Here is a 16359-nt window from a genome sequence, read left to right as displayed (position 1 = left end):
TTTGCCTGTTTGATGGATACAAGTTATTTTTGTTTTCAGTTGTGGTCTGTGCATTTACAAAAAATAAATGTGATTTAAATAAATAAATAAATAAATAAATAAATAAATATTGACTCAACAATTGATTAATACACTTGATCAAAATAAATAATCTTGCCTGATTGAGACACAATTTAAAATGGGTCACACACAGGACAAGATGCACTTCATCAAATCGCATTATGCTTTGACACGTCTTTAAAATATGAACATGTATTTTAAAACAGTATTTTCAATGTCTGTCCATGTGCTCAGCTGCAGCCCCTCATGGCTTACATTTAGATCTCTTTTCATCTAGATTTGTGCTTGAACAATTAAATGAATAGGTCTATTTAACTGAATGTATCACAAAATTTCATACCCAGTTGCCTTGGCATAAGAATTGGGTCTTTATGTCTGTTACCTACCTAGTTTTGCTGCATCCAACATGGTGATTATGACTATTGGTTATTTGCTCTCCATCTAAGCTGACCAGACCTTAAACGTGGCCTTGTTAGTCAACGATCAATGATGTTTACTTCCCCTGGAACTGCTCATAATGCTTCGACTCATCAGTATCACTTCATGTCATGTTTACAATTCACAGCATCTTTTATATGTATATACACAACACTACATCACATCTAGGAATATGTTTCTTCATATATTTCCCCTGTTCATTTAATCATATACACATTGCGTCATGTCCAACTTAAAGAAAAATCACAATCACAGGAAAAATGGATCAACATCTCTGGCATTAACAAAAATTATTGAGGAAATTACTAATGAGATAGATAAAAAGGAGAAGGTAGTTGGAATTTTATAGATTTAAAGTAGGTTTAAAGAACACAATAAATCATAATATATTGGTAAATAAATTCAAAAGGTATGGTATTAGAGGTGTAGCCTTGGATTGGATAAGCAGGTAATTAAATAAAAATGGGCAACAGTTCGTGGAAATTGGCAACCATAAATCTTTATATCTGAATGTAAATTGTGGGGTACCACAAGGATCAGTTTTAGGTCCAATATTGTTTATAAATTACATAACTGATATGTGTAAGATATGAGAGTTGTTTAAGTTTATTTATTTGCAGATGATACAAGTATCTTTTGTTCTGGGGATAATTAACCAAAACTTATGGAGTTGATTAAAACAGAAAATAATAGATTGAAATTGTGGTTTGACGTAAACAAATTGTAATTAAATATAAGTAAAATAAAGCTTATGTTATTTGGGAAATTAAAAAGTAGTCATAATATAGATTTAAAAATTGATAATGAAGTTATAGAAAGAGTATATGCAATTACATTTCTTGGTGTTGTATTGGATCATCATAACATTAGTCGGAAAACGCAAATAAATAATATGATATCAAGATGAGTAAAAACTGTAGTGTATAAAGCAAGATTTATCCTGGACAATAAATCAATGTGTGTATTACATAACACACTTATGTTGCCATATATGAGTTATTGTGTTGAAATTTGGGGGAATACATATAAATCTAACTTAATATCCTTATGTACAATGCAGAAAAAAGTAACTGATAGAAAATGTGAGGTATTTGGAGCAAACAAATCCTTTTTTTTTAAGTTGAAGATACTTAAGTTCAATTATTTGATTATAGTTAACACAGTACAATTTATGTTAAATCTAGGAATAAATTACCACCGAAATGCATACAATTTTTTTTTAAGCAAAACATGAGGGATATAATCTGAGAGAAGAACAAAATCTTAGGAGGTTAAAAACAAGGACAACTTGAAAAGATGTGTATGTCTGTATGTGGTGTGAAATTATGGAACAGTCTGGAACAGATTCTCAAACAATGTCAGGATATTAATCAATTTTAAAAGTTGTATAAATATATTTTTTATATATATTATTAAAGGAATATAATGATGAATAGAGGTGATTGATAAAGGATAACATTTCAATTAATGGCTGTTTGCAATACTATGTATTTTTTGGGTCTGTTATAAAATGTAAATGTACAAATGGAATCAAACATATAATATGTTTTATGTAAAAAGAAGTGATAAGTAAAAGAAGAAATAAGTTTAAGTAATAGACAAATGATGGGTGTGGTTGACATGTATATGTATGATATTTCTGTTCGAAAATAAATAAATCAAATCAAGTAAAATAAAATAAAAACTCAAAAAAATTAAGAATTTAATATTCTTTTTAACTTATTAATATTATAACATATCAAGTTAGAGACCCCTTATATTTTCTCAAACATCTTCTAGCTACATTAATAAACCTTTTTTTTATACAAAGCAAAGCATTTTACTGCCTATTTGTCCACTACCTATATATACATTATTCATTACTGTAGTTCATTTTACTTCAACTTAGTCCCTTATTTATCAATGGTCGCCACAGCAGAATGAACCGACAACTATTCCAGCATATTCCAGCAAAGCATTTTACTGCCTATTTGTCCACTACCCATATACTGTATACATTATTCATTACTGTAGTTCATTTTACTTCAACTTAGTCCCTTATTTATTAATGGTCGCCACAGCGGAATGAACCGCCAACTATTCCAGCATATGTTTTACGCAGCGGATGCCCTTCCAGCTGCAACCCAGTATTAGGAAATACCCTTCACTCTCGCATTCAGACACACAGTTATACACTATGGCCAATTTTTGTCTTTGGACTGTGGGGGAATTGTGAACATAGGGAATACATGCAAACTCCACACAGAAATGCCAACTGGCCCAGTCGGGACTCAAACCAGCGATCTTCTTGTTGTGAGGTGACAAGGCTAACCACTGAGCCACCGTGCCACCCCCATATATGCATTATCTATAGCAACTTTTTCTTATGAAGGGCCAAAAACTAAACTTGATTGAGGGTGGTGGGCCGAAGCTAAATATACCAAACTGTATAACTTAAAAAATTGCCTTGGTAACTTCCTAATTTAATAATATTTAAAATATATAGAAAAAATACTTTAATCGTATTAATAATTATATATATTTTTTACATTTTATAATATATTTTTTACAATAAAACCATAAACATTCACATTTATAACACAATGGAGTTCAATGTTTTTTTTTTATTTACATAAAGAATACATTTTCACTCTATAGTGAAATATATATGTCCTAAAAGTTTTTTTAGCAATGTGTCACACACACACACATATATATATATATATCTCAACATCTAAAAAAATGTGTTTTATGTTAAATGGGGTTATGTTAAATTAGAAATGATGATCTCTGTTTAAGGGATTCGCCCCAACTTTCCCCATCATTTGTTCCTCTCTTCTCTGATTGGTTGGTGGGTCAAATCAAAGGTTACTATGGGCCAACTTTGGCCTGTGGGCCCTAGTTTGGGCATCTCTGATTTATAGAGTATATTTCTTGATATAGAATGACACATCTCCTCACATCATATATCTAAAAACACATCGGATACAACTTACAACTTACGTATAAATCCACATTACACATCTTATTGGGTCTGCACATTTTGCCTCCGTCTTCACTTTCACCCCTGATCCAGTATATTCTGCATATTTTACACTATAAATAATCAAATCATATTCAGATGAATAATTAAAAGCGCACTCAATTATTAAAACAGCGAAGTCTGCTTTTTTTTTCTTAGACACCTACTGACCCGTAATATTAAATTTGGCCACGTGTTTTTTGAAGTGTTCTCTGCTCTACAATAAAAAGAGAAGAGGGGTCTCACAAAAAATTTGTGATATTCTTTTTTGTGCTGACATGCTGAAGCCTCGTCTATTTTTACATATACTGTGAACATTTGTTTTGATTAATGTGTAGTGATGAATGAACAATAAAGACCAACTACAATTCTGAAAGATGCATGTTTCCCTCTTTATGATTTTGAAATTTCTGTGTGTGTGAATGGAAAAAAGGCCTCTTAATCAATATGAAGAGCATTAATAGATTGGTGGAGGCCTCTTTCACTGACCCCAATAACTGCACAATGCTGTAATTAGTACACTGTAGATTATACACAGAAGACGAATCTGATTACATAATGCTTATAAATCTTTCTTTCTCTTTGGCTCTGTCTTTCTAGTGTAATTGTACCTACATTGTCTGGCTTACTTGATTTTACAGTCAATTGTCAAATTGTGCGACTCATGTCTTAAAAAATATTGTAGAGACTGGTCTTTCAACTTGGTACAAATGCTGCGATTGTAATTTTAGCATTAATAAAAACAAGTACACTACAGCATATTTTTCCGAAGCAAGGACATTCTTATGGATGCTAAATAAAGCAGTGACTTTCTTCATTCATTCATTCATTTTCCTTCAGATTAGTACCTTATTTCTCAGGGGTCATCACAGTGGAATGAACCGGCAACTACTCAAGCAAATGTTTTATGCAGCAGATGCCCTTTCAGTCGCCATACAGTACTGGGAAACACTCATACACTCTTGCACTCATACACAGGGCCATATTACTTAATGGGCTAGGCGGGGCTGAAGCCCCAGGGACCGCGAGAGGGGGATGCCCTTGATTGGCTGATGAATTAATTTGCGTCATGATGTGGGAAACGCCTCTTTGTGTTATGCTTTGGCATATTAGTAATGTGTTTCTTTCAGCTCGCTGCTGATCAAAAACAGTGACGCTGCTAAACTATGGCTCAGAGTGGCTGTAGTTGTAGGTGATTAGATGTCGTGTTTTCAACAGGAAAGTCTCTTATTTCTCAGGATAGTTCCTTATTTGAGCTCAACCGCGAGAAACAGTCTAGTCAAAGGTAGGCTAAAGTGCATCATACAGCAAAAAATTTTATTATTATCATCCATTATCTATTATTAACATGCACATGCAATAACAGAGATCTGAATAGGTGGAATCATGCAGAATGGACTCCTAACTGAAGCGCTCTCTTGGCCACCGCCGCACGCCCGCGCAATTCTGACCTTTCATAACCGAGACAAGCTTCATTTACACTACAAGCAACTCCCAGTTTCAAAGCGACAAGTGATCGTTCATTTAAACGGAGAGTGAGCGACTTCCTGCGACCTCCGTTTACGCGTGCGACAGGGTTCTTGCTAGATCAGATACGTTTGCGGCCGGATGTTAACGAGAATTATTTCTATTATTCATTAAATTTCCCATTTATTGTATTTTATTAATGTCTACCTCCACCCCACCCCTAAACCCAACCATCACAGCAACATAAAAACAGTAGTTGTATTGAGTATTATTTATGTTATCTATTAAATTACCCAATAAACTGTATTTTTTAACGCCGACTCCCACCCCAACCCTAAACCTAACCATAACAGTATTGTAAAAATATGAATTATTACTATACAGTGTCATAAAAATGCTGCTAAATAATGTGCATATCGCACTTCCGGCCGGCCGCATATCTGACCAGGTGAGAGTGTCGAGCGACGCCACAAAGTTGAGAATCCTTCAACTTTATGCAAATGAAGTGTGACTTTCTTGAGCGACAGCCAATAGGAACACCGGTAGAGCTCACGTGATCCTCTCTTAGCTCGCTCAGAGGGCAGTTGTATTTGTGCTGTATAAACCTACAAACCCCTGCGTCACCCAGAGCGACAAGCCGCTACAATGTTACTGCTAGTCTGAATGAGGCAACAGTTTGTTTAGCTAAAGTTCAAAGTATAACAACCCTATTTAAAGTATTTTTTGTGAAGCACTTGTTTAGGAAGTATTGCAAATGTGGGTTATTTGTCTTTTGTTTTTTGTTTGTTATTTTGGCAGACTTTTTAACATTTTAAAAGTTAAAAATAATTTTGTATGCTTGTACACATGCTTTAGTAAAATAAAAAATCATTTAAAATAATCGAGTATAAATCAAGTGGAAAATTATATAATAATATAAATTAGCAAATTAACAATATTATTAATAATAATAATAATAGCAAAACAAAAAGCTACTTTTTGGAGGCGATAAAATAAATGGGACCCTTGTGTTTGCTATAACCCCGGGACCCAATATGTTCCTTATCTAGCCCTGCTAATATACTACGGCCAGTCTGTTTCAACCAATTCACCTATAGTCAGAGGTTGTGAGATCCAGGAACAGATCGGGGTAATGATCCGGCATGTCAGAGGAGGGAAAGGCATTGACGAAAGTGAAGAGCAAGGTTTTGGGTTGTTGAGAGTCACGGACGAAAGTTAAGAGCCGTGGAGGGGGAATGTCATGGACAAAAGTAGAGCGGGCGGGGGGGTTTGGGTTGGGGAAGAGGGTTGGGGAGCCAGCTTATTCTGGCACAAATTAAGCCCTAATTTTGGACTGTGGGGGAAACCTGAACACCCAGGGGAAACCCACGGCAGCATGAGCAGAACATGCAAACTCCACACAGAAATACCAACTGGCCCAGCTGGGACTTGAACCAGTGAACTTTTTTGCTGTGAGGCAACAGTGCTAACCAGTGACTTTCTTAATCTAGAATATTTTATCTTACTTCTGTTTTTTAATGATTATCAAAGTATTTCACCATTAGCTTAGCAACATGCTAATAGTCTTCTTTAAGCTAATTAGTTTCTAAAAATGTAGTGCTTTTAATTTCAGCAATTGACATTTTACCCACAGTAATTGCTGCTTGTTCTTTTTGTTTGATTGGTAAATATTGTCTGTTCGATAAGCTTTATTAATTCAACATGCCATGCAAATCTACATGAGGCTGAGCACTTGAGAACCACTCGTTTATTTTTCTAATGCTCTGTCATTCAAAGGACAACTGACATGTTTGTCAAATGCTGTCTCAATGAACATTTCACACAAGAATCGTGACTGGCTAACTGCCTTGACTGCGAGGTTACATTTGTGCCGTTTTGTCATCACAATGTGAATCACGATGTGTGAGAACAGTAGGGATGCGCTGCCAGGAAGTTTACTAGTTATTACTTGGTTTTAATAAATCAATGAAAGACATGAATATTACACACATGCATACTCACCTGCAGTCTTAAAATGATGGCACTTTATTGCCATTGATGATTCCATGAAGACCCTTTAACATCCAACCATTAATTAAACCTGAGTGCAAACTATGCGATTGAACCAAATGTGAAAGCACCATTAGACTTGTCATGGCATGTAAATATTTCTGCTCTCTGGTGACTTGAAGTGCTTCTTCAATTCTCATTTGTAAGTCACTTTGGATAGGATCAGCTGAATAAATGTAAACGCAGAGATGGTAACAAAGTAGGCTACATGTACTTCTTACTGTACTTAAGTTGATTTTTCTGGTCTCATTACTTTACTCCACTATTTATTAATTTTTTGACAACTTTTTTAGTTTTACTAACATTTTTACACAAATGTACTTTCTACTCCTTACATTTTTGAATCAGGCTCGTTACTTTCATTTTCATGTGTTTGGTAGCGCGATCTATATTATTTCTTGTCATTGCGCAATTTGAGCGCCATTTTGATGCAGTCAATCTATTTTCGTCATTGCGCACCTGCGTGCTGAGCATAGACTGTAAAAGAAACATGCGGCTCTTTCAACCAAGGTAATCGCGCGCCTTATGTAGGCTAGTTTATTAAGATTACAATGAGAAAGGCAAGGATGACTACACAGATAATGAGACAGAGGAAGGCGGCGAATTTAACATGATTGGTGCTGCCCTGTTTACATGGTAATAAGACACATTTTGTTCGATCAGATCACCGGTAAACAAAAAGAGACGCAATCCAGTTCAAAAATATGCCATGTAAATGCTTAAAGTTAAGTTTAATTCCGCGAAAAAAATGTGTTTGTTTTTTTTTTGTAAAGATTTGTACATTTAGTACTAAAACAATCAAATACTATATAAAAACTTTATGCATTGAGATTTATTTTCTTCATTTCAGATGAGTTCATATTTCCTAATAAAGAATTAAACTGTTTGACAGTTTTTTTAGCAGATTTTTTTATTGACTATATGATTCTACATTAATTTTCAATTAATATTTTTTAACGAATGTTTTACAACGACAAACGTATCTATACTGGGCAGTTCATGAATAAAAATATAATGCAAAAGATCCTGAATTTATCACGTGATTAAAAGATCATGCATGTTTTGTAGGTTGTAGTCATGCCTGTGTATGTTGCTTTTAGCATAGAATAAATGTATTAACAGAATTAATGTTTATCCATTAAATAAAATATCCACAATACCCTGAAAAAAAAACACTGATGTACAATATGAGAGCTGCTAATGCAAAAAAAATAAATAAATAAAAATAGTTTGCAGTCAAGTACGATAAGTATTTATATTAACAAAAGAAAAAAATATTTTTAAAATATTCAATAAAAAATATTCAAATATAAAATGTAAAAAAATCTATATATTTTGGACAGAATTCAGTGTGAAATGTAAGACATTATTTATAAAGATAGACAGGCCTACAGAATTCTTTTAGAATGTATGAACATGAATGACAGCTGTTGTTTTTGATCCAACAGTCGCAAAACTACATGATGAACACTGTGAGTTTGCGTCAGGATGATGATACATGGGCCGACTTTTTGAGCAATGTTGGTGCCATATTGCAGGGTGTGATGCTGCTTGGTTACTTTCATAAATTTGGCGACAAACATTCATTCATTTTCTTTTTGGCTTAGTCCCTTTATTAATCTGGGGTCGCCACAGCGGAATGAACCGCCAACTTATCCAGCATATGTTTTACGCAGCGGATGCCCTTCCAGCTGTAACCCATCATCGGGAAGCATTCATATATTCTCATTCGCAAACATACTACGGACAATTTTTTAGCTTACCCAATTTACCTATACGTTTTTGGACTTGGAGGAAGCCCACGCGAACACGGGGAGAACATGCAAACTCCACACAGAAATGCCAACTGACCCAGCCGAGGCTTGAACCAGTGACCTTCTTGCTGTGAGGAGATTGTGCTACCCACTGTGCCACCGTGCTGCACCGGCAACAAACATTTTACATAAAAATTTGAAATGTAAGTTATTTTATACTAATATATCAACAGGACGTGAGGTCTAGTCCTACCTATCCTCACTCACTATCCTTCAGCTTAGTCCCTGATTTATCAGCCACAACCCAGTACTGATAAACACCCATACACACTTGCATTCACACATGCACTTTTACACTAGGCTCTAGGGCCAATTTAGTTTATCTATTCACCCATACTGTATGTCTTTGGACTGTGGGGGAAACCTAGTGGGGGAAACCTAGTTACCTACCTACTGAAACTAAAACATGCAATAGTAATGGGTACCTTTTACTTAAGTACATTTTTGAGGTCGTACTTCTTTACTTTTACTTGAGTACAAAAGTGTAGTCAGTACTTTTACCAGAGTCATATACATATACTCACATAATCTGAGGTCGGTTATTTATGCTATTCATGGATGAAATAAACCCAGTGCTGATTCTCACTCTAGAGATGAACACAGACATATATACACAAAAATATGTCTAGAACAGTGATTCTGAGGGCAAAGCAATAATCAGATGTGGGTGTTTGACTCCTAGAGGAATTATGCTACCAGATATGGCCAACAGAATGTTAGCTAGAAGACATACGAGAGGCTTATATTTTAATTGGCTGATAAAAGAAAAGAAACGAGTGTCTCACCTTTTCATAACTGTGACAAGATTCGTTTTAATTTATTATGATGCCAGTCTTCCTCTTGTCTCTGTGGAGAGACTTCATTAATTTTGCATATGCCTGTTTTTTTGTTAGAGTGTTTTTGTCAGTTCTCCACCTTTTCTGAGTCAGGTAGATTTGGTAACTAAGCACTTGTGGGAGATCAAAGGAGCCAACTGGTACTAATTATTTTACCTCGGAAATGTCTCCCACTCTCGCTCACTTTTTCTTTTGGCACAGGGCAAATTATGAATGATTTAAGCTCTCATCTGTCATGCAGAGACCTGTGTCAGGCCACTTGGGGGCGGATTGTCGGCTTGAATTGTGCAAGGGGAATTAAAGTGCCTGGTTCTCTCTGAGGTCAGTTCCTCCTTCTGCCTCAAACCTTCCTCGAGGGCCTGATATGCTTTTCTTCTGCTTATTCATAATAGCATTAGACTAGACTTTTATCCAGGAGCATTAGGGTTTATTTCTGTGTGAACAAACGCATGCCAGACGATTTTAAATCTAGAAAGGGGTTTTAAAGGGACTGTCAGTCAAAACATATAATAAGATTATCTGTGGTTCCGATGTTAAATCCTTCTTCCTGAATGACGCATCTCATATGAATAAAGATGCCTTTCTATGTCTGTATTTCAGCCAGGTTAAAAGCTGACATATGAAGTATTTATTACGTTTAATTTTGAAATGAACTTAAATGATCTCAATTATCTCAATAAATTATATCAATTCTTCCTCATCCATAGGAAGTGCATTGCAATTTGCTTTCACAGTGCACAAAACGTCTTCTAGACATACTGAAAACATTTGTCATAGGCAGCTAATAAAGACCATAGGCAGAAATTACGCTTTATACTATAATTATTGACAATAATTTTTGACAATCTACTTTTTTGAACAATTTTTTGTTTTATATTAAGAGAGATCCAATACTCTGAACATTGTGTGAAGTATATTTATAAACTAATTTCGAGAGGATCATGTGCTTATGATTTACCACTGCCGGTCTCGCATTAGCTAATTATGATCTTCCAATCATATGATTCCCAAGTTACTATTTATAACTACAGTCTCCAGTCCACATTTATCTTCGTCTGGAAGAAACCCCCTCCTTCCTCCTTATTCTCCTCCTTTACCATCGGATCGGGCTGCACGGCGGCCCAGTGGTTAGCACTGTTAGCCCCACAGCAAGAACACTGCCGGCCCTGGTCCCTGCCAGGCTGGTGGGTGTTTCTGTGAGGAGTTTGTATATTCTCCAGTTTCCTCCCACCATCCAAAGTTATACATAATGCATAACAGATTTAACAAATCAGGCACTGGTCTAGCTCCCTTCTTTCTTAAATGTTCCCTTAGCTACTGCAGCTGGGGAGTTTTTGAGATCCACCTGAGCTCAAGCTCCGCTCTTGCTCTGCGAACGGGAGGGAGCCCTGGGCTCGAGAATCAAGGCTCTCTCCCGGGACAGCATCCCAAACAAGCTTTTGATAGATAATTAGCTAAGTGTGAACTCTTGAAATGGCTAGAGGACATTACATCTAATAACCCCTTTAAATGCATAATATGTAAGACTTTTATATAAAAAGTTTCCAAAAATCACTAGAATAGTGTTTCCCAACCATGTCCGCAAAGGCACACCAACAGGTTTTCAACCTCTCCCTAATCAAACGCACCTGAATCAACTCATCAGAACATAAGATACTCTAAAATATGAAGTTAATGGGCCAGATAAGTGAGACACCCAAAATATGTACTGTTGGTGTGCCTCTAGAAACAGGGTTGGGAAACACTGCACTAGAACAACGTTATATTTTGTTGGCGTATGTAAAAATGTTTTGAAGAATTCAAATACCTATTGACACGGATCATGTCCTGTTTCATCATACTATTCAAATTAGAAGTGATGGACTGTGGCATAATACAAGCTCTGCTGCTTTCGTGCTGCATCCACCCACGTCGAATGTTATCACTCGATTGAATGGGCATTATCAGTGGTTATCAACTGATAGATATGGGCCAGTAGGGGCCTTCTGCGCCTACTGGTAGGCTCAGAAGGCTGTTATCATCCATCCACATCAGCTATACTAACAAAGAAGACTCCAGATCCAAATCTATTTTTGCATTACTGTGATGGTTTGGTTTAGGGTTGAGGTAGAGGTAGATGTTAATAAGATACAATTAATGGGAAATGTAATAAATAATGTAAACAATTCTTGTTAACTTCCAGACGCAGCCGTATGTGATCTATAGCTGATTAACCATGTGGATGGATGATAGCAGCCTTCTGAACCTATCAGTAGATGCAGAAGGTCCCTACTAGCCCATATCTACCAGCTGATAACCACTGATAACTCCCATTCAATTGAGTGATAACAGTCTATATTGGCTGCTGCATCATACTTGTCTCTCATCAGCAATTGATTCAGCGGTTTTGTTTTGCTTTGATAGCTTTTAGCTTTACTCTGCTTCATACTACAGTACCATGATACGTTTTGAATACCTTATTCATCCTTGAACACGATATCTATTGGAATCCTATAGGATGTAATTAACATAAAAATTCCCATGGTTCCACATGGCGTCATCAATATGTGCATTTGTTTGTTGTGACTACGCACCCTCTAGTAATGAAAATTATATCACTTAAAGGCAGAATGTGCATGAGCCTACTAAAATTACAGTTTTTCTCTGTGGCTTTGGTGCATTTCTAACAACACTATTTACATTTGCACAACAGACACATGCATTTCTCAAAACAATTAGTACAAACTGCAAAACCTAGTTGATAACCTGCAAAATCGTGTCACTTGCTCACAATGGTTAGCTCATTCCTCAAAAGCAAGTATTCATGTCAATGAAAGTGTCAGTATCATCAAGATGAAATGTCCTGACAGCATTGTTTATGAACAAGATCATGTCATGTTTTCATTAAGACAGTTTGCTCAAGACAGCACTATATATTATTTGCACAGCCATTTGAAAACTTCAGTAAAGTTAGACATCACTGCATTTAGTGAGGAATCTGAGTACAAGACACTGAATATGTATGTTTCACTTTGTTTACTGCATATGCTCTTTGCAATTCTGATTTATTCACAGCATTGTGCAAAAGAATAAAAACACCCTTATTTACAACAAACATAAACTCCCTTTGGGTAGAGCTGTGCACAACTGTAAACAATATTGCAGTACATATTGGAACTGAACCTACAACATACATAGATCTGTAAATCATCCATGAAATTGTTCAATTTAGAAGACATTTTCAGGAAAAAAAAGATTTTTTAAAAATAAAATTTGCTTGGCAGATTTTGACAACTAGTTCAACATTTTTGGATGTAATGACTCAAGTAATGAAATGAGGACTGTTAGTTTTATATGGAATGACTATTCAGCATTCACAAGTTTAGTTCATTTTGACTGACATGGCATAAGCAAATGATAATATTATAAAATTGCAGAGATTTGTATGAAAGCAATTGATGCATGTCCAAAAGCAATTGCAATTTGTTGGAAGGTATGAGAAACTGCTACTCTGATGTGCACAAATGACTAATTGTTTTGAGAAATGCATTAACAGCTGTACAAATGTAAATAGTGTTGTGAGAAATGCACCAAAGCCACTGAGAAAACCTGTAATACGTAGCTAGCTTTTGACTGGGAGAGACTCTTTTCCAACAGTAAGCCTACTAAAAGTGCAAATAGCATAACAAAAGCCATTCACTGTATCCAAAATAAAGTTGTGAACTAAGCGTGAAACATTCATAAGCATGCAAAAACTGCAACTCTACTATTAGCTGCAGAATAACAGCTTACAAAGCTCCTTTTGCTTACAACAGGGGAATTTCTCTTCTCACAGTTTTGCTTATCTTTAGCCTTATTTGCGCTGTGAGGGTTTTCATGCTACATAATTGCATTTTCTTCATGGTCTATTATCATAAGCATTATTTTTCTGGCCGCATAAAATAAAGCATTTTAAATGCAGAATTTTTGCGTTGCTTAATTAATGATGCTTGGAAATATTTTCGACCAAATGAGCATAGAGATGCCATTGCTGTTTATGACAATTGACTCGCTCTATTACTGCACTGTGAAATGAGTGTACTAAACGATGTAAAAACACCATTCATTTCTCAGTTTCACTTGGATTAAACTCATAACGGGACCTGCCGAAAAGATACAAGGCTTTGCGGAATGGCACCAGCAAGAGCCAGCTGACACATCCACACAAAGCACACGAATGTGATAATCAGCAACAGCCTGCTGCTCAGAGAGATCTATACAGAAACTAGTGTCACATAAAGAAAAGTGTTAAATTCTTCAAACCCTTCTATTGGTAAAAACCCTCATTTGTTTTATGTGCAGCATATAATCCTGACTCATTAAACATTCATAAACACAAGAGTTATTTAAATTGTAAATTAGTTAATATTGACATCAGATGCACATACAGTTGAAGTCAGAATTATTAGCCCCTCTGAATTATTATAGTGCCATAATGGTCGGCACCAATAGCCTAGTGGTTAAGTGTGCTGATGGTGGCTCATGGTGACCTGAGTTCAATTCCCAGCTTGAGGTCCTGTGCTGATCCTTTACCTCTCTCTGCTCCCAATGCTTTCCTGTCTGTCCTTCACTATCCTATCACAATAAAAGGTGAAAAACCCCTAAAAAAATAAAATAAATAAATATGTAAAATATATATAGTCACCTTAGAATTGTAAGGTTCTATCTGACATTTGAGTTATAGACATATTCTTATTAGATGGCAACTTATTTACATTATGGGTTGTTTGGAATATATATGTATATATATATATATATATATATATATATATATATATATATATATATATATATATATATATATATATATATATATATATATATGGAATGCAAAAACTTTGAAGCTCAATATCTCAAAATCATTCAGAGCGCAGATAGAACCTTATAATTCCAAGGTGACGATATATATATTTACCTTATATATATATATATATATATATATATATATATATATATATATATATATATATATATATATATATATATATATATATATTTCATTCATTTTCTTTTCGGCTTAGTCCCTTTATTAATCTGGGGTCGCCTCAGCTGAATGAACCACCAACTTAACTAGCATTGGATGCCCTTCCAGCTGCAACCCATCACTGGGAAACATCCATACACACTCATTCACACTCATACACTATGGACAATTTAGCTTACCCAATTCACCTGTACAACATCTTTGGATTTGTGGGGGAAACCGGAACACCAGGAAGAAATCCACGCGATCATGGGGAGAACAAGGCTATCATGCTACCCACTGCGCCACCGTGCATCCCATAAATAAATAAATAAATATATATATATATATATATATATATATATATATATATATATATATATATATATATATATATATATATGTCATGCCATCATAACAATCATAGCAATCATGCCTCAGCCTACATTTTTGCAAAATTTGAAATATGTTCCTTCGGGTGCATTTCGTTGCACATTTCAGATGACAAATCCACTAAAGGGAACTATCTGCCTTTTTGTGAATTTGAAATATGTTACTTGGTGTGTGTTTTGTTGTGTTTCAGAAACACGTCCATCAAGTACACATCCAAGAAAAGTCAGGGCTTGTATTAAAGAACAGCTGCCGATCCATTGACCTAAACCCAAACGAAAGCCCAAAAGCAAACATAAAGGAAAAAGTGCGATACAACTACTAAGATTTACCCCAATCTTAGTTTTTTTCATTTTATGAAATATTGCTTCACTGAATTCGAATCTCAAATTCGAGTCACAAATACAACACTGCACAAGGTGAGCTACCGAGCAAACTGACCATGCCAATAAAGTCTCCATATGGAGATAGAACGTATTCCATATTCTGATTAATAAAGGGACTAAGCTGAAAAGAAAATTAATGAATGAATTTGACCCTGTATTTGTTGATAAAATGTTCATGTTCATAAATCATTAGAGTGAAAAGGAACACAGAGTTTCTGCAGGTTTCTTCAAGTCAAATTTAAGACTTTTTAGGACCCTTTTAGGACCATTTTGAATGAAATACAGGGCTAAACATTAAGAATTTTTTCTAATGGGACAACAGGTTCTGTAAATAGTTGTTGTATTAACGGAAGATCATGTAAAGGAATTTGTTGCTTTAGTTTTCTTTCCCTGATTAGGGAATTTAATCTACAGAATGTGCAGTAAAAATGCAGTAAAAAACAGCTATTTTGAATGATTGTCTCTGCAATAAAAAAAACTTACATATAAAAGAGTTTAGAGATGGATTATTGGTGATTGGGTGATGGCTTGATAGGGCAGTTTTACCTGAACATAGGAAAATTAAGACCTGTTTAAAATGATTTAAGACCGACAATCCAATATTTCTGTGAATTTAAGACTTTTTAAGCCATAAAATTTAGTTTTTGAAATTTAAGACTTTTTAAGATCCAGCGGATACCCTGGGAACAAAAGCTGTTGACATCATGCTACCCAGTAGTGTACATTTTACCTAGAAACTGCTGTCAAAAGCATGTTTAAGTCTATTTTTTTTGGTTTCACAAATTTATAGATGGAAGCACGCATTTCCAATTATTGTTTGTTTGTTTGTTTTTGAATAAAAAAATAAAACCGATATTCTGTAAAAGACTTTAATCAGCATTTTGTCACTAAAATAAACAAGCTTAGTGTTTTCTCTCTTGTTAATATAACATTCAGT

The sequence above is a fragment of the Danio aesculapii genome, chromosome 1 (genome assembly GCF_903798145.1).
Source record: "Danio aesculapii chromosome 1, fDanAes4.1, whole genome shotgun sequence".
Lineage (NCBI taxonomy): Eukaryota > Metazoa > Chordata > Actinopteri > Cypriniformes > Danionidae > Danio > Danio aesculapii.
The sequence above is the reverse complement of the archived record's forward strand: the minus strand, read 5'-3'. Positions refer to the sequence as shown.